This window comes from Chrysoperla carnea, chromosome 5, assembly GCF_905475395.1.
Source record: "Chrysoperla carnea chromosome 5, inChrCarn1.1, whole genome shotgun sequence".
Classification (NCBI taxonomy): Eukaryota; Metazoa; Arthropoda; class Insecta; order Neuroptera; family Chrysopidae; genus Chrysoperla; species Chrysoperla carnea.
The window spans coordinates 20,323,387-20,342,860 of record NC_058341.1 but is presented as its reverse complement, the minus strand read 5'-3'; the positions used below and the strand labels follow the sequence as shown (position 1 = coordinate 20,342,860).

Genomic DNA, 19,474 nt, shown 5'->3' with positions numbered 1-19,474 from the left:
ACGGTTGCAGATTTATTCTCAAACTCTTTGGGTTTTTCAAAAATATCGAATTCCACTTAACGGACAAAACACAAACTTGTGTTGAATAAAACAAAACTGTAACTTTTCGCAAACTTTTTGAAGGCTGTGACGTATTTTATCCACTTGATGGAAACAAGAGTTTTGGATTTGTTTCAGTTTTATTTTTGTTTTTAAGGTTTTTCAAGGAATCTATAGTTTGTGGTGCTCTCTACTCGATAGCGCCACATTTTAAACATTGTTAAGAAATATTTCTTGCTAATTTTCACTAAAATTAAGTTTAAGAGTGATCCGGATTCAGAGAAAACACTGACAACCACTGTCTAAAAACGAATTCAATTTATGCAATATTAGCTCCAAAGAGGAAAGGAAATAAAATTACGACAGCCGACAACGAAGTGTCGCTTGTAGATTGTAGATTGAGCTTTAAACATTCATTATATTTTCTCATCTTGGTCGATCAATATTGAAAACTTTTTATTTAAATGAATCGTTGTAAGGGATTTGAAATATTTTCAAATATTATTAAATCGTTTTGGGTATTATTTTGAAAGACTGAAAGTTTAAGAAACAGAGAGAGAGACTTCAGAGCTTTTGTTTCCTTTTCCCGAAACAAAGTGCTTCGTTTATCAGACATTCTACTTTTGCAATACCGATAAAAATTTGTATGCCTTCATGCGTTTTGAAATTTTTCTTACATTTTCCAGGTTGAAACCTGCCTATATCATGAAGAATTGATTTTAGCGTTTCGGTATTGTATTGGTTTTATTCGATTCGCCATGCAAAATAGCATATAAATCGATACACTTCTTTTGGAAGAGGGAAACTGATTTCGAATTTAAACCATATTTTTTATCTAATTAATAAAAGGGATAAAGTTCAATAACAAATAGTTACGAAAAAAGTAGCGAATTTCAGATGTCGTGGATATCCCAAGTACCACAATATGGATTCATTACGACAGCAACATCAGAGCGTCCTAGCACTCTATTTGTAAGTGCAATTGTTAGTGTGTTCAGCACTCGAGTCTTCTTTCTGACTATTTGCTTCGAGTTCGTCAGTAATAGGCAATCTGTACCTCGAGTTAAACTGTAGGATATAATCTAGACAAGTTGCGTGTACCTTTTCTTGAAAGTATTCGCATTATGTGTGCTAAAGTTCAGCACTGTCAATGTTAGTTACACCTGAAGCTAATAAAAGTGTGTTGAAATTTGAAAACGCAGGTTAAATACTATTTGGGTCTTTAATAATAATAATATCCTTAAATAAGTCCTTCGAATCGATTCTGATTTAAAAATTTTTTCGAAATTATCATATTGTAAAATATTACATAGCCCTAAAAAATCATACTATTTTTCGTACCATAACGTAGTAAGTGAAACAGCTCTATATATATGTTATCTTTATCATACGATTACGTCATTCCTTTGACGTCATCAACGTATTATCAAAGCAAAATATACAAGGAAGGTATCCCGTATTATATAGGGGATAAAATAATATTACTTCCACATGACAAACTTTATCAAAAGGTATTATTATTTGTTTGAAAACATCGAAAATCGACGTCTTTCGACAAGGGAACATCATCAACTTGTGTTGTGCGCCTACTAACTATGAAAGTTCTTAGAAATTATTTAATAAATATGATTATTACACGAGTTGTTATTATTTCTAAGAATGAAAATACAATATTAGGTAGTACAGGCAATGTGTAATACATGAATGTATATGTATGTACATATAATATGTATGTTTAGATACAGAATGCATGAGGAAATAGAACAGACAATTCGATTTCCACAAATTTGCGTATCTCTCTGTTCTTACGTTCGTTAACAATATAACTTAAAATCATAATGTGGTAGGTATGACTCTTAGAGCACATACCAATAATTTCTTGATTAAATACATTGTACTCGATAAAATGTAGGAAACTTAATATTTCCATATTTCCATACACTACTCATATATACCTTAAAATCCGCAATTGTTCACTTTGCAAGTGATTATAGTTTGTGTAAATTTAATATTTCGTCAGTAGAATAATAATTGAAAAACATTTTCATATCAAAAAGCAATTGAAATTTGTCTCTTTCGCAAACGAGATAAGCATTGGAAGAAAAAATGTATTTTTTGGTCAAAAATTTTTTGATTGTTAAGTTGTTTGTCATTTTTTCGTAAATAACAGTTAAAACATAATCGGATGAACATTCACCCAAAAAATTCATGCCAAGAAGGGTAGGATTAGGTGCCCCGTAGGGTAGAATTTTGCGCCAGTACCATACGTGATTGTACACTTTGTATATTTTATTAAAAAAATGATGTTTTTAATATGAATAAAAAAGCACAAATGAGAAAGCTCTTCAAGTGTAAACTTTAATATAATATTTGAAAAGGGCAATATTTGACATTTTAAAATGTTACGAGAACAAAATAGAAAAAAAACAATGTCATTAATTTTATATTAAAATTTTAATACAAAAAGACAACAAAATAATAAGTATCTATAATCTACAATATGTTTCAATTATATTTATTTGAAGTCTCTTTTAGGCAGAGAATCAGAATTTCTCTCAGACTCGGGAAAGCATGTAATGCGACACACACTATCAGAAATGTTTACGCGAAATTTTGATGCTATGCAACAGTAAATGAGTATAAGATAAACAATAAAAAATTCAGATGTATAAGTGTTCATTGTCAGAAATTGTGATTGTGTATTAGAAGCCCGAGGACCGATCAGATGTCTACCGTAATTTGAAACAAGATGACTTGCATCCAGCTTTTGGACAATAGGGAATATTCATGAAATTTAAATTTGGTTCAAATATTTTTCTTCCGTAACTTGAATGACTGGACATTTCAACTAAACCATTATTTTAGTAATTAATAACTTTTTAATTACTTAAAATTAATTAATAAAAGTACAAATTCAGTGAGGACATTTAAAAATTTCTAAAACGGAAATTCAAATTTTTACACGGACGTGACATCATAGTACGGGCTTGTCAAATTTGTTGACATACTGTATGATATTAATTACTTACATTTTATATGGTATTTCATTAAATTATACTATTCTACGGCGTTTTATTAGAAAACTTAATAATAACGAGTGTAAATTCTGTGTTGTAAATTCATTTTTTTAAAAGTGTAAATTATACATTGAACTGTCACCAATGGACAGATCACATACTTATAGGTCATAAACAGAGAGCGCCAAAAAACTGCGTTTAAATACCTCAAAATTATAATGTATTTGAAATATTTTTTTACACTTAAATACAGCATTTTTAAGCAGTATTTATATTTTTTACTTTGTTATAACAATATATTTATTACTATTGTTGCAGTAGCAACCTGTCCTGATCAGCCATCCAATCAGTAGGCTCATGGGCTTGCTTTCGATTATAGGAAGTCTTCAAGTAAAGTGGTTATTACATTGTAAAGTCCAAACAATAACTACATTTTTTTCATTTGTTTCTATAATCAGCGACATTTAGTTCAATTCTGTTTATGTGTTTAATTTCTAAGTGTTCATGTATCCGTTAAACCCGTAGCTTAGAAATGAGCTATCTTTTGAACTGCGAGAGGTAGAAAAAACTTTTTCACAGCAGTTCGGGAATTCTCCCAAGCTTGATTTCAAATTACTGCCATACTGTCAGTCTACGGTGTCTGTACCTATTTTTCCATACAATTCATATTGTAAAAAGAGTTTATCTGATTAGGATCCACTTTTTTCGGCTAACTTCAACCCCCTGATTTCAAAACCCCCGTCTATCTCGAAAATGGCCGTTAATCTAGGTGATTTAAACAGTTAAATCATCCAGTTGTTGTTTTCAATTTGGAATTTTCACTTTAGGCAGTTTGAAAGTTTTATTTGCTAAAACATTGTGTACATTAGCAAAATAAAAGATTTGTGTATAAAAATAAAACCTCATATTTCTATATTTCTAGAAATCGTAAATAATAAACATTTTGTTTGTTTGATTGTTTGTTTTGATTGTTTATTGTTTTCCCATACAAAAAAAACAACTATTTTTTAATAATAGAACATTGTGTATACAACCTTGTTGTATACGTTCTAAGTCCTATGTTTTATGTTCTATGTAGAATGATGACATGATGACTATTATGACGTAGTAACGTACTGGCTTCATGATAAAACATCAACTATAATGTAGGTAAGGTTTAGGATCGTATTCAAATTACTATTGCCTTACTACGAGAGCTGGCCTTCTCTTTATAATACTTTTTACAGGATGTAATATTTTACATATATGTTATGTAACTTTAATGCAAATTGTAAAAAATCAAGATCTTAAACCTCAACACGCATTTTAGTCTTACAGGGGCATAGTTACACACCCGTAAGAAAAATAGGCACCGAACTTTTAATAAAATTAAGATGTTTGATTTATTTCAAAGATGTTTTACAAATAGTCCATAAGTCCACCCCTCATAAATTAGAGGTATTTTGGTATGTTGTTTTACATCGAACTATATTTGATTTAATTTTTTCAATTTTTTAGATTTTATTAGCTGTTAACCAACCACTTCGCTGATAACTTGTATTTTAAATTCATACAAATACTTCAATCAATTCTTTTAAATAATGTTGTGGCAAAATTTGAAGTAGCTTGGATCAAGGAATCACGTTGCCTCATATAAACTTTGCCCCCGTTTTTCACTGCCTAAGGGATAAAATTTCGGAAAATCACAACCTTTAAGTTTCAGATCTCTACGATCAGTGGTTTAGACTGTGCGTTGATCCGTCAGTCAGTTATTCAGGACAAATAATTTTATATGTATCGATAAGAATATATTCATTAACTTATTTGAATCGTTTGTAACAAATAAGGCGTCGAACTGTCGCAACAATATTGCAAAAGGGGACCCGCGGCGAAAACTTCATATGGAGCTTTGTCAGGGCTAGCTACTCCACAGTTAAAAGTTCGCTAGTTCTCTAGATTTTATTGCTACGTAATACAAAACCAATTTAATACAAACGATACTCGAGTATTATTAACAACTTTTTTTACATAGATTCTTCTATTTTTAACTTTTCATTGTTACTAACTTCCCTCTATTCATTCCAGAATAGTTTAGAAAATGAAAATTTCCTGACAATAGTGAGGTTAAATTTTGCAATAACCTTAATAACATTTGACAAGAGAGTTTTTCTTACATTTTCTTACTTATTGGTTTAATTCGACCCGCAATGCAAAATAACACTTAAAACGCTTCAGTTTTTGAGGAAGGAACATTTATTACATTTAAACTTTTGTTCTATCTCTAACGGTTTACAAGATGGGTCATACGGACCCAAGATCCAATTGATCTATGTTGCTCATTTACGAACTTGACCTCACTTTACGTCCTCATCACGCTGTAAAAATTTCAGCTTCATATCAGACAGACAGACGGATAGACAACCGGAAATGCACTAATTAGGTGATTTTATGAACACCTATATCAAAATTTTGTTGGTAGCATCAATATTTTTAAGCGTTACCAACTTGTGACTAAACTTAATATACCTTGGTATATTCCATATAGACATGGTATAAAAAGTGTGTGAAAAAAAGTGTTGTTCGATAAATGTAATGAATATTGCCTATACTTTTTAATTACATTCTTTTTTGTTACTATTGTTCAAGCAAACAATGATGTTACAACAGATATATCCTGATTATAATATGCTTGTTCGTTCGTATATCGAGGATAGATAGACAAATAGGCGACAATAATAAAAAGAAAAACTAGTCATAAAAAATTGAAAGAAGAAGAAAAGAACATGCTTATATCAAATAAAATAACTACAATACCGTTTATATTAATGTTGTATTTTGTATACATATATATTGTGTGCTTTGCTTTTGCTGCGTGTGTTTTTGATGCGTGCTGCTGCGGCATGAGCGCGCAATCGCTTTACTGTTTTATTATCGACCCAAATTTATATTATTTACAACACATATAGATGCCATCATATGGAATATAGAAATATTACAATTAGATCAGGTCGAATGTGAGACTTGCTTTATTTTATTCGCACCGTGCGTGCGTGAGTTTTATTGGAGGCGTTTTTATAGTAACGATACACAACTTTAATTATAGAATTGTATGGATGCATATATAATTTGTATGGATTGCATTTATGACTTACATTGTGCAATTTGAAAAATAATATTTGTGCAATTTGATTTCGTATTTTCACAATTTTTAATACATTAAGTTTAATTTGACATTTTCTATAACATTAACATTTAAAGAATTGCAAATTAGTCATAACAGCCTCCTTTATCGCCAAAATTTTTCACTGGAAGAGCTGGCATCGTTTTTATTCCCTATTCCCTACCATGACTACGCACACAACGAATTATTAAACCGTGGAACACCACAGGTTTGCTTAACTGATGTTGTAAGGCTGCGTTTTTAAATGAGCATGATGACGTCATATTTGAGTTATCGTTTTGAAAAAACGATTGTATGTGCTTTGTCAGTCATTTCAACAGATCTTGATTTTATTACTCAAAGATTGACTTAAATCCCAGATCGCTATATCCTTTCATTCACAAGAGAAAGAGAATTAAATTAAAAAATATTCAATAAACTTTAATTATTGGCCTTTGTCGAAAATTTATCAAATTTAGAATTCAATGTGAAAATTTTATATGCAATCAAAATTGGAATTGTGTCACCAAGTCTTCGGTAGTATAGTGGTCAGTATCCCCGCCTGTCACGCGGGAGACCGGGGTTCGATTCCCCGCCGGAGAGATTTTTTTTATTAATAAAATTTTGTTCAGCCATTAACCACTTGTTAAAGTGTTAATCATCAAAGTATTCGCTCCGAGCGTGAATTTCGTTTCCATGACAACGATACACTACTTTAATTATAGAATTAATGGATGTATATATAATTGTGTGGATTGCATTGAAAACTTACATTTAAAATTTAATATTCTTGTTTCACAAATTTAAATAAATAATTACGCTAATTAACATTTGAAAAATAATATTTGTACAATTTGATTTCTTATTTTCACAATTTTTAATGCATTAAGTTTAATTAATTAGTGTTTTTCAATCATTTTAATTTGACAGTTTCTATATCATTAACATGTAAATAATTGCAAATTAGTCATAACAGCCCACTTTATCTCCAAAATTTTTCACTTAAAGCGCTGGCATCGATTTTATTATCCCTACCATGACTACGCACACAACGAATAGCGATTAATTATTAGCATTTATCGAATTATAACAAGGAGGTGATCCCCTTATCTTTAATTCACCACAAAATCTTTATCCTCTACAAAAATTATTTTTATTTGAATCGGTACTAAAAATTTTTCTCTTTTTCGGGAAATTTTAAAAAGTAACACATGTAAAAATTATAATAACTGCATAAAGAAAAGAGTTTTCACGAAAAAATTATGTAGACTTACCGACAAATATAATTTATGAATCAATTGAACGATAAAAGAAACGTATTATAAAATTAAAAAAAAAACCTCTCTCCGGCGGGGAATCGAACCCCGGTCTCCCGCGTGACAGGCGGGGATACTGACCACTATACTACCGAAGACTTGTTAACATGTTTTCAATTTTGATTATACATCGAATTACAGTCACATTTTTCTAAAAAAACATAATTTTTGATGGTCGAAAATGAACAATAATTAAAAGTATCTGAATTTTTTCAAATTTTATTTTTTTTAGCACTTTTCATTTTCTTTTGAGTAGAAAATAGTACAATTTTAGATGAGGATTATCACGAAACAAGATAACTAAAAATTGATTCGAGAAATCTCTATCTTACGTGGGTATATCTACCTATAACGTGGATCTATTTGTCACCAGTAGCCCGAACGATGAGCTTTAAAATGGCAGGTCAATCATGGAATTTTATAAAGGAATATGAAAGATCTCGCGATGTGGCAGAAAAACTGCTTATAGAAATAATATATAAGACAGGGTTCGAAAATATCCGATATTTATTATAAATATCAAAATATCGGATATTTTTGATACATATCCGATATATATCAAAATTTAGATATTTAAAAAAAACTAAAATGTTTTAAAGGTTTTATTTACTTAGGCACTTCAAATCAGACAAATGAAACCAAAACATAAAATATTCTTCTAGATCAGGCAAAACCAATTAAAATAATAAAATTTTTATAAATAAAAATCAACTTTAAAACAAAAAACAATTTAATAAATTGTTATCAGTCAATGGTTATACCTACACTTAGGCAACAAAACAATAAACATTACAAATAATAACTCTAGAGTATAATCAGTCTTTTAATTATCAAATCAGTCATCAGTCATTCGTAATAAACTGTTAATTATCAAATAAAAAATTTCGTTTCATAATTGTGCTTGGTTTGACTGCAAGGAAAATAAAACTAGATCATTTTCCTATTCTGAATCTTACTTAAACTTACTCTTTAGTAACGAACTTTTTCTGACACGACACGATTTGAGCTTAGTATTAGTAGGTTTTAACTCTACTCCAGTGCCATCAAAATTTGGGAAGTAGAAATACAGTAACAAACGCCAAAAATTACTAAATAATATTGAATTTTTTTAAATCATTTTTGTATTGATATATATCATAAAATTCACGTGATATATATCGGATATATATCATGATATATATCATGATAATATCCATTGATATATATCCTCGAACCTTGTTAAAATGACAGATAAATCATGGAATTTGATACAGGAATATGAAAGATCTTGCGATGTGACAGAAAAACTGCTTATAGAAATAATATATAAGATTTTTGTATTATTTCGAAAGCTCATCGAAAACTTCTCTTACTGAAAACTCAATAATATGATGGCATCTCTACATAATATTTAGGGTGGGGATATTAAAGCACATGAGAAGCACATACAAACATATATATGTATATAAAATACAAACCACCGTCGATTGGTTGGTCACCACGTTCGACCGACCGACCGTTATTATAACGTATACACACAGAAAGCTTTTAGTTTTTCCATAATATTTTAAAAGCGTCGTTCGTTGTCGTTGTTGTTACGTCATAATGTTGTTGTTTTAATCATCATCTCATGTAAAAAAAATTCGTGTGTTATAACCAGAGTTTTTTTTATCCATTTACAAAAATTTGTTTTTTTTTTTTATATAATTCCCCAAAAGACAATATTTGTGTCGTTGTGTGTCAAATAATTTTGATTTTGTGTGTACAATTTTTATTTTGAAATTTATTTAAGAGCTTTTTTTTTAACTAAAATAAATTTTTTTTGATAGTTAAAATAATTTTAATAAAAATGATAATAAAAAATTACAATGTGTTCCAATTTAAAATTTTTGTATTTTTCGAACTATTCGAACTAAATTAGTTTCTGGTTACTAATGTTCATTGTTCAACCTTCTTATTTTTTTGTATTCTATATAGTGTGTCTATAATATGTGGATGTGTCGGTGTGTCTGTGTACTGTATTAATGCGTGTGTATTGCAGATGTATGAGTTTTTTTTTGTTAAAACAGTGATCAATTTTTTCTTTCTTTTCGTGATCAATTTCGAAAATTTGATTTAAGAAACCTTCGTTTTCATTCTTCATTTTAAAATTTTTGAAGTAAGTATTTTATTGTGAAATTTTGTAAAAAAAATTAAGATACCAATAGTTTAAATACATTGTTTATACTGAAATCTATTGAGTTTATGTGAAGAAAGATTTCAAAAATGCCATTGGCAATAATTGATACTTGCCCCACCAGTATTCCATATAAGTTGTAGTTTATAGAACCAAGAATAATCGAGGAAATAAAACCGAAAAATCAAGCTGATTCAGGAATGGATTTTGTGTCCGTATATTTTTATGGAAGGCGATGGAAAATGTTTGCCTTAGTGTGCTCTACAAAATCATATCCATGTTAACTAAGGTTTTTTTCGATTTACGGTCAAAAAGTGGGACAGAAGTACCCTACAAAATTTTATATTTTGGATTATTCCGCTCAATTTTTGATATTTAGCATTTTCTATCTAATCTCACCGTTTTCGAGATATGAGCACGTGAAAAAAAATCTGGAATTTCGCCGAAAACTCGTCATTGACGAAAATAAATATTATTTTGTGGTTCTTGTTAAAAATTTAATTTGAAGGCCATTCGATATTTTATTTTAGACGATCCTAAACATTTTATGACTTTTGACAATTTTCACCAAACCTCACCGTTTTCGATATATAAGCGTTTGAGGAAAAAATCATTTTTTAAGCTAAAAATTTTCGTCAACAAAATGGATGATTATAATTAATAAATCATATTATAGAAGAGAACGTTATTTCGTGTCCAAAAGCGGATTGAAAACTAAGAATTTCCTTGGCAAATAAGATAGATTAGAAATTGACAAATACTAAAGTCTTTTCCAATAAGTCGGTATTATTTAAATTTTGCAAAACAGTGAAATTGTAAACAATTTCAAACTTCCCAAAGAACCGTGATCTTAGTTGGTTAATGATGATGTCTTAAGCACGATAGAACAAGCTTGCATTGATCTTGGAGACGTCATCTTCGTAAATTTCATCAATAGATAAAACATAAAACTAATAAATTTTACTAAATGTTGTAATAATAAATCCTCCTGCGCTATCGGTCCTCTCGGATCAGGGGCCCTTTCGATTAGGGGTTCGTGATATTTTCTACACGGGCGACGCCACTCCATTTTAATTCCTCTCCTCAGACAAGAGTTTCTGAATTATAGAAGAGTGCTGTATTTACCAGAAAGGCATCCACAAAATGAAAAAATTTAAAAGAAACTCAATCAATGAAGGTAAAAAAAACAAATGCTTCAAATAACAGAAATATTTCTCATAAAAATACCAAAAACTTTTCTTTGAAAGATATTTTTGCGAAAATCTTAAATATCAAAAAATATTAAATATCATAAATTTTCCTTTCATTTGAATTTGAAGCATGTGACTAACATTGAAAATGGAAACTTGTAAATACGTATTATTTTAAAATTATGCGAAGCTTAGATATTATATTGGTTTAGAATTTTCCATAAATTTTCAAGTCTTCGGTAGTATAGTGGTCAGTATCCCCGCCTGTCACGCGGGAGACCGGGGTTCGATTCCCCGCCGGAGAGAGATTTTTTTTATAACCAAAGCTGGTAGCATCTAGTAGCATAAAATTTTACAGAGTAGTTTTTTATACAGGTTCATTTTTTAAAAACGTTTTCTCCCCTATAATTCATTATATTTTTATACAGGAACGTCCCTTTCTGGTTCTGTTTATGGGTTAGCTTTGGTTTTTTAGAATGGACCCACATTTTGGTTGTAAATTATTGTTCTTTGAAAAAAAAGAGTCAGTCATGGGGACTGTCGACGGAAGTGAAAATTTAAAACTTTGGAATAACTGGCCTTTGGCATGGCCTTCAGCCTGGCTGGAGCCTACCGCAGAGGAGCGCTCGCATGTATCTCTATTAAATTCCTATTCACAATACCTGAATAATAATAAATAATACCACAATACTTTTCAAATAGCTGTTCACAATTATAGATAAATTTAGTGGGAGCGCAAATAAATACATTTCAATAGTATGATGTAATGTTATATATCATTTACATGCGTTTCCACCATTTATTTCATGGGTTTTAATTTTTTGGTGCGAAATCCTCAAAAACATTTTGTAGTGGACCCAAAATTTCATAAAAATCGGTTCAATTACAAACACCTATGAAGCGAGTTCCATGATTTTTGTTCACCGAAAAAGTGCTTAACGTTCTAAAAGAAGTTTTCACTTCAAAAAACTTTTGTTTGAAAAATATTTAACCATCAAATTCTCAAAATCATAGTTTTTTTCAGATTCTTATTTTTATTGAAAAACAATTAACTTTTGTTCAAAAAATTGTTTTTCTATTGAAAAATTTAGTGTTTCATGAGGCATGAGGCGAGGCGAGGTTTTGGTATTACCTCGTCTAGTTTTTTTACTAGGGTCATGCTTACTATCCTCGCCTCACCTCGACCTCGACCGAGGTAGAATGTTGACTAGCCTTGTCTTGGACGAGGTAAAATTTTGTGAAGGTGTCATTTTTGAAGCTAGAAATGTGGTGTTTGATAATTTTGAATATTCCATCACGCATTCGATCATATTACTTACATGAACTTTGAATAATCAGCTTGTACAATACGTGGGTAGAAAAATCAAAGACAAAAAAAAACACCAATGAGTCACTCGAAATAATATCGACAAGGAGTCTACTGCTTTTATAGAACAAACATAATATGATACAAAGAACTGGTGCGGTGGTTAACTCCTGGTGAATAAAGATGTAAATTTATATTTGAGTATGATGTAGTCAAGTTCTCCTGACTACTCTATAAAACAATCATTTTATCGAATCTTGATAATCGTATTTCATTCATTTTTATTTTAAAGTATATACTTCATGTCTGTTTGTTTTTTTTTTATAAGAAATTTTTAAGTAGTCTTAAAAAAATGACTGAAAATAATTATAGAAGATACTATCTAGAAAATTATTGAAGCAGAAAAGAGAATTTTAAGTTTTTTATGGATACATGACTCTGATAGACAGTATTGATCCGGAGTTTAGGGTAATGATACAATAAGTAATTTTAAATAGTTAATGCCATCCATGGATAAGAGATGTCGAACAGTTAAAGACCACAAAATCAAGCCAACGATTTGTAAAATCTACAAATTCAAAAAGGAATGAAATTTAACTTTGAAAAACTACTTAAGTAAAGCGTATCCTTTTGAGAAGCGCTAAAAATAATTATACTTTTATCATAGAGGCTTTGGAAAATAATATAAACATTTTAAAACTAGACAAAAATTTAAATTGTTTAATCCTCTCAGCGTTTCCACTATTTTATCCATACGTAACCATGAATTAATAACCTTTGAAAAGCTAATGATCAATGGATGCGCGAGGCCGAAGACAAAGAAAATTGGCAACTATTAGGGGAGGCTTTTGCTCAATCAGTGGGCTGATTATGACTCTTATTATTATTAATAGGCAGTCGACTTGCGAAATGGACACCTCCTGCAAGTAAAGGGCCTTCTTTCTCCTGCAAGTAAAGGATATTAAGAAATGAGAAACCTCCTTATATAAACTTATATTTAGTAATGATTTAGGCAAACATTCAGAACGTAGAGTATCTCTTTACAAATATCTGGTAACCCTCCAAACATTTCGTTTTTTTGTGTGCCAATTGCAATTGCCTTTTACAGTGTTCTATGTGAAAGCTCCTGTACAAGCAAAGAAAAACTGTATTCCGTACAGATTCGCTTTCTTTAAAAAGTACAGAATCCGAAGGATATGCGTAAATGTTTTAAGCTTATTTACACAAGATTTTATCTCTTATGTATATCTAAAAACATATTTTAGGATTGTTTTACTTAGTTCTGGTGGAGACTTTAAAAGGCAAAGTGACAGTTTCTTACTTTCGTTTCTTTCTGAAGTTGATTTTCTATGGAAGGCAATCGGCTATGTAGGTGGTCTCGATATTTCCTTCCGTATCACGCGATTGGCTGTTTTGTTTCATAATGTTAATTTATATTACCATTTCCAAAAAAAATTAGACAGGCAATCTTTATAAATCTTAAAGCACTCTTGACAGTATAACTAATTAAAACAAATTATTTCATAAATGAATTACATAACATGAAATATCATGTTTACACTTTGTAACTAATATGATTCATTATCTATGGTTGTATTGACAAGTTTATTATCTATGATGAATCATCTATCAAGTATCTATGCAATGTGCAATGCAGCAACGATAAATCTACTGCCTCTAATATACAATGAATGAACACAGTATTTCTACTACGCTATGCTACTATTAATGTTATCTAAACATTAAATAACAGCAGAACGATGGTTAGTTAGTTTTACTTAATTAAATATTAAAATATTTCATAAAAGTAATTTAATTAATTTATTAATTAATATATTGTGTCTCTGTTTATTAATTACCATTTATTAAATTAAATTCATAGTATCACTAAGAATTAAGGTGGTATTACCCATGTAGAAAGGTTTAAAAGTCAGAAAGCTTCACTGTTCTGATCTAACATTGAAAGTTCTCTCACGAAATCAATCTTCAGAAACTTAAGAAATAATTTTATACTAAAGAGCTAAAGATTTAAGGGGATATTTCCAGGTGGAAAGCTTAAAAGGTTGGAAAGTTTCACGGTTTTAATAAGACCATAAAAATATGAGGTTGTCGATGATATAAAAACAAAATTTTAATTTTTATTATGAGTTCATCGAAGATTCATCAGTTGATGAACAGAGACGACTATAGTTAGAGTACTAATGATTGAAGAGAGATATGTATATTATCAAAAATTATAAGCAGCACTTGTACACAATATATTATATATTTTTGTAGTTGCGCGGTATTATAAAGCTAAAAATAATACATTATTTGAGTACAAAGCATGTATTTGGTTTATATGTTTGTATCGTGCATCAATACATAGTATAAAACAAAGTCGCTTTCTCTGTCCCTATGTCCCTATGTCCCTTTGTATGCTTAAATCTTTGAAACTACGCAACGGGTTTTGATGCGGTTTTAATAGACAAGAGGAAGGTTTTTATGTATAATACATCCATATTATAGTAGAGTAAGGGGTTGAAATAGGGGTTGAAAGGGATATGCTTCAAAAACTAAAAAAGTTGTGCATCGATTAAGCTCAAATATTGACACGATATACAACCAGCTTCAAAGATCTATTGTTTTTATCTACTTTTAACCTTCGGAGGGTAGAAAGGTGTAGCGAGAAAGTGGGAAGGAATTATCGAATATTTACAAATATACATAGGTGGGGTATCAAATAAAAGAGCATGACGTGTACATTACAAAACTGTTATCCCACGCAAGGAAATGAGGAGGGAGGGGTGCAAGTGGGGATGTTGCCCAGCAAAGCGGGTAGTTCACAGCTAGTATGAACTAAAACTTTTTTACAATACTGTAGGGAAACAAACACCTTAAATATAAAGTAAGTCTTGCAACTTCTCGCACTAGCTCTGTTCAGCTGCCCTTCATTCAAATCTGGCTTTATGGAGCATAAAGTGTTTTTTTTAGTAAATTTTCCCTGGTTAAAATATTTTATTCAAGTAAAAAGTAATCATTTATCCGGTTTCAAAAAAATTTATTATTTAATAAAAATTAATCTTTTAGAAAAATATAAAATTGGTTTGTATCAATAGAAATTTGGTAAACTTTTCTGTACATAAGTTGGTAAGTCGGTAATTCCTATACACCTATTTCTATAAATCATTGGCAACATAAAGTCTCAATATACTAATAAATTAATATAAATATATATGATATTCTAGGATACATATGTTTATATAAACCAATACAGATTATTGGTATATTTTACACATGAGGATAACAAATTTTATATATGAAAATAACTCTATCTATCTATGCTATGGCCTATTCGGTTCATACCTTTACAGAATGTAAAAAAATAATACAGAGTATGGTATTACAAAATCCTTACTAATATTATAAATGCGAAAGTAACTCTGTCTGTCTGTCTGTCTGCCTGTCTGTTACTCTTTCACGCCTAAACGGCTGAACGGATTTTGATGAAATTTGGTATGGTAATAGATGATAACCTAGAAATGGTCATAGGCTATAAATAATCACGCCATCGTTCTTAGGGGGTAGGCAGTAGGCAGATAACTAAATTGAGTTAGTGATTTTTAGTCGTTTTTATTGGGACTTTTGCTCTTTCACGTCTAAACGGCTGAACAGATTTTGATGAAATTTAGTAAGATAATAGATGGTTACCTAAAAACGGATATAAGATCAATACCATCAAGGATTGTTTTTATCTATTTTTAACCATCGGGGTGTAAAGATGGAGTGAGAAAGTGGGGATTAATATTCGAATATTTTCAAATATACCCCAGTGGGGTATCAAATAAAAGAACATGACGTGTACTTTACAAAACTGTCACCCCTACGCAAGGAGAAGGGGGAGGCGGTGAAAGTAGGGATGTTGCCCAGCAAAGCGGGTAGTTCACAGCTAGTAGGTTATATTTGATAGAATGAAAAATAAATGTTATGATTATTTTGTCTGCAAGTAAAAAAACTGCATAGGAGTTTTTAGCTGATTCTTCAGCTAAAAACTCAAGTATTAAAAAAGAAACTATTAAAAAAATCGACTTTACCTTCATGGTCAGGGTTAAGGTCAAATTCACGGCCCCAATTAGATTGTACAAGCAAAATCCTATAATTTGTCGTTTTTTCAGTTATTATTTTCTAAAATTCAGGTAGTGTCTCGAACTTTTTTAACACCCAGTATATAGGCAACTTATAAATCATGCATGTAACTACATCCAAGGTAAAAGATAAAAACTTAAGTAGTAAGCCATTACCTAACTCTTTTAACTACTTCAAAAAAGGAGGGATGTTTACAATTGTGAATCATATTTAAAAAAAAAGTTGTTCAACCTCAATTGTTTCTCTAAAATTGAATTTCTCGGTCCAAGTTTATAAACTGTGAGCTACTAACATTATTACTCAAGTATTGAATTTCAAAAAAATCAATTTTTTAGATATTTTGGCCAAATTTTATCATATTTAAAAGAATTTTTTTTTCTTGAAACCCAATAATTATGGTTCATATTTTTCATTTTTTATGGTAGTTATTCGTTAATATTAGCCCTTATACCAAATATGGAAACCACGATGCTGAATTTTCGAAATATACTGAATATACGTTAATTTTGACCAAATATTTGAAAAGTTTGACCCAAAATTAGTGGAATTACATACTTTATAGATCAAAATTGGATAAAATTTGCATGTGATAGAGCAAACTCAAATTTTTTTGATTTTTATGACGTCATTAAGTTCAAAAAATTAATTTTTTGAATATTTTGGCCAAATTTTATCGTATTTGAATGAATTTTTTTTGAAACCTACTAATTTTGGGTCATATTTTTCATTTTTCAAGGAAGTTGTTCGGTTATATTAGTCCTTATACTAAATGTGGAAACCACGATACTTTTTCGAAATTTTATTGAAGATACGTTAAATTTGATCAAATATTTGAAAAGTATGACCCAAAATTAGTGAAATTACATATTTGCTTGATCCAAATTGAATAAAATTTGCATGTGGTAGAGCAAAATCAAATTTTTTCGATTTTTATGACGTCATAAAGTTCAAAAAAATCAAATTTTTAGATATTTTAACAAAATTTTATCTTTTTGAACTTGGTTATATTATTATAAATCTAAAATTTTTTTTATTTAAAAAAAATAATTACCACGATAGCAGAAATAAAAGTTTCTTTGGTAAAAATAAAAAAAATAAAAGACAAACCCTTAAATGTTTGTTTGTGTACGATGTTTTTAAAAACTTTTAGATTTGTAAAGCTTATACTTTTTATAAAAAATAAAAGCATACATTTTTTATTCTACCTTCATATAAATACTAATTACTGGATGGTTTTATGAACAAACGTTCCATATGAATGTTAAGTATTTAATTATATCCAGAGAAATAAGCAACATAGGACTGGGAGACATATGGGAGAAATTATAATGTATACAAGATTTTGCATATAAAATATACAAGCATTTTATTTAGAAAAAATGGAAATAATAGTTTTTTTTTGTTTTATTTGTTCATCTTGAATGTTACAAAACGTTTTCCATTCATTATACCATGTATATGAAATATATACAAGGTATACTAAGTTTAGTCCCAAGTTTGTTGCGCTTAGAAATATTGATGCTACAAACAAAATTTTGATACAGGTGTTCATATGACCACCTAGTTAGTCCATTTTCGGGTGTCTGTCTATCGACATGATAACTCCAAAACTAATATCTCCCTCGCTGAAGGTGAAGTGTGTGGCTATCTAAGAGTAGATATCTTTGATAAGAGTGCGAAAATTTGCAGTTTTTGTCGAGTATTTTCAATTTTATATTTTTATCTAAATTTTGGCGTTGCAAATTCTGATTTTTACACCATGTATATGAAATATATACAAAGTATATCAAGTTTAGTCCCAAGTTTGTAACGCTAAAAAATATTGATGCTATGAACAAAATTTTGGTATAGGTGTTCGTCATAAAATCACCTAACTAGTTCATCTTGTTTGTCTGTCTGTCTGTCGTCTGCCATCATGATTACTCAAAAACGAAAAGAGATATCAAGATGAAATTTTTATAGCGTACTCAGGACGTAAAAAGTGAGGTCGAGTTCGTAAATGAGCAACATAGATCAATTGAGTCTTAGTTCCGTAGGATCCATCTTGTAAACCGGTAGAGATAGAACAAAAGTTTAAAAGTAAAAAAATGTTCCTAATTAAAAAATAAACAACTTTTGTTTGAAACATTTTTTCGTAAATATCACTGTTTGCCCGTGAGGGCGCAAATTAGGCGTAAATTGTATAGTATGTATTATATGGGAATATCAGTTATATATGTGTGACATGTATGTATGTGTAATGTGACAGTGTTATCAACACTGTCTATACATGGTATTTTAACAATTAAGTCAGTCTTTTTTTTGTTTTCAATTGTTTGTTGTAAATCAGATACTAATGTAACGTATAATGCAATTTTTCAATTTAGGATAAAAGCCTATTATGAAACTATTATTTAACAAAAAAATATCATTTAAAAAATAACGGCACACTTGAAAATATATTCACAATCAAATTTTTTAAAAGTATTTTTCTATTTTACAAAAATTACTTTTACATATTACAGTTAGCAGGTGTAGTAATCAAGCTATGTAACTATTTGAAATTTTAAAAGTAAACATATTGTAAAATCTTAATCGTTTTCATTTATACTTAGAATAAATTTTAAAAAAATTGTAAAATAATGACCAAGAAATGAAGAGTTTCTTTTGCATTTAAATCTTAATACAACTAATAAAAAAATAATACTCACGTACAAAAAAGATGCCTTGCTATAGAAACAAAATGTCCAGGAAACAATCACTATTTATTGTCACTTAGTTCACTTAAAGTCGAATAAACTGATTTTTTATTTTCATATATAAAAATTATTTAAAAATCACAACAAATTTTTAATTTAATTATTTGACGTATTAATTATTTTTAAACGCTTTGAATTTGTTTTATACTAATTACTGCGCATGCGTGATGTAAAATGAAATCATCTTATGAAATGAAATCATTTAACAGTTATTTGATATTTCCCCTTCAAAATGAAGAAAATCTTCATTTAAAAGAGGCTATCGATAATATTAATTCCTTTGTATAAACATCAAAATTTCGAATAATTAAAAGTAATGAATTTTTTGTTTATTTTGTTACAGATTCAATCATCGACAACAACACCACCATCTGCATACTAACAACCAAATGAAAATGTGCGGGAAGTTTGAATTTAAAAAAATTAAATCAAGCAAAACATTAAAAAAA

The 19,474-nt window shown here is 29.5% G+C and overlaps 2 non-coding genes across 2 annotated transcripts; both read left to right on the top strand.

Moving 5' to 3' along the window:
- Positions 1 to 6,726: 6,726 nt before the first annotated feature.
- Trnad-guc lies at positions 6,727 to 6,798 on the top strand. Its single transcript has one exon. It is a non-coding gene; the product is annotated as a tRNA-Asp (tRNA).
- Positions 6,799 to 11,089: 4,291 nt separating this feature from the next.
- Positions 11,090 to 11,161, top strand: Trnad-guc. The gene has a single exon. It is a non-coding gene; the product is annotated as a tRNA-Asp (tRNA).
- Positions 11,162 to 19,474: the final 8,313 nt, after the last annotated feature.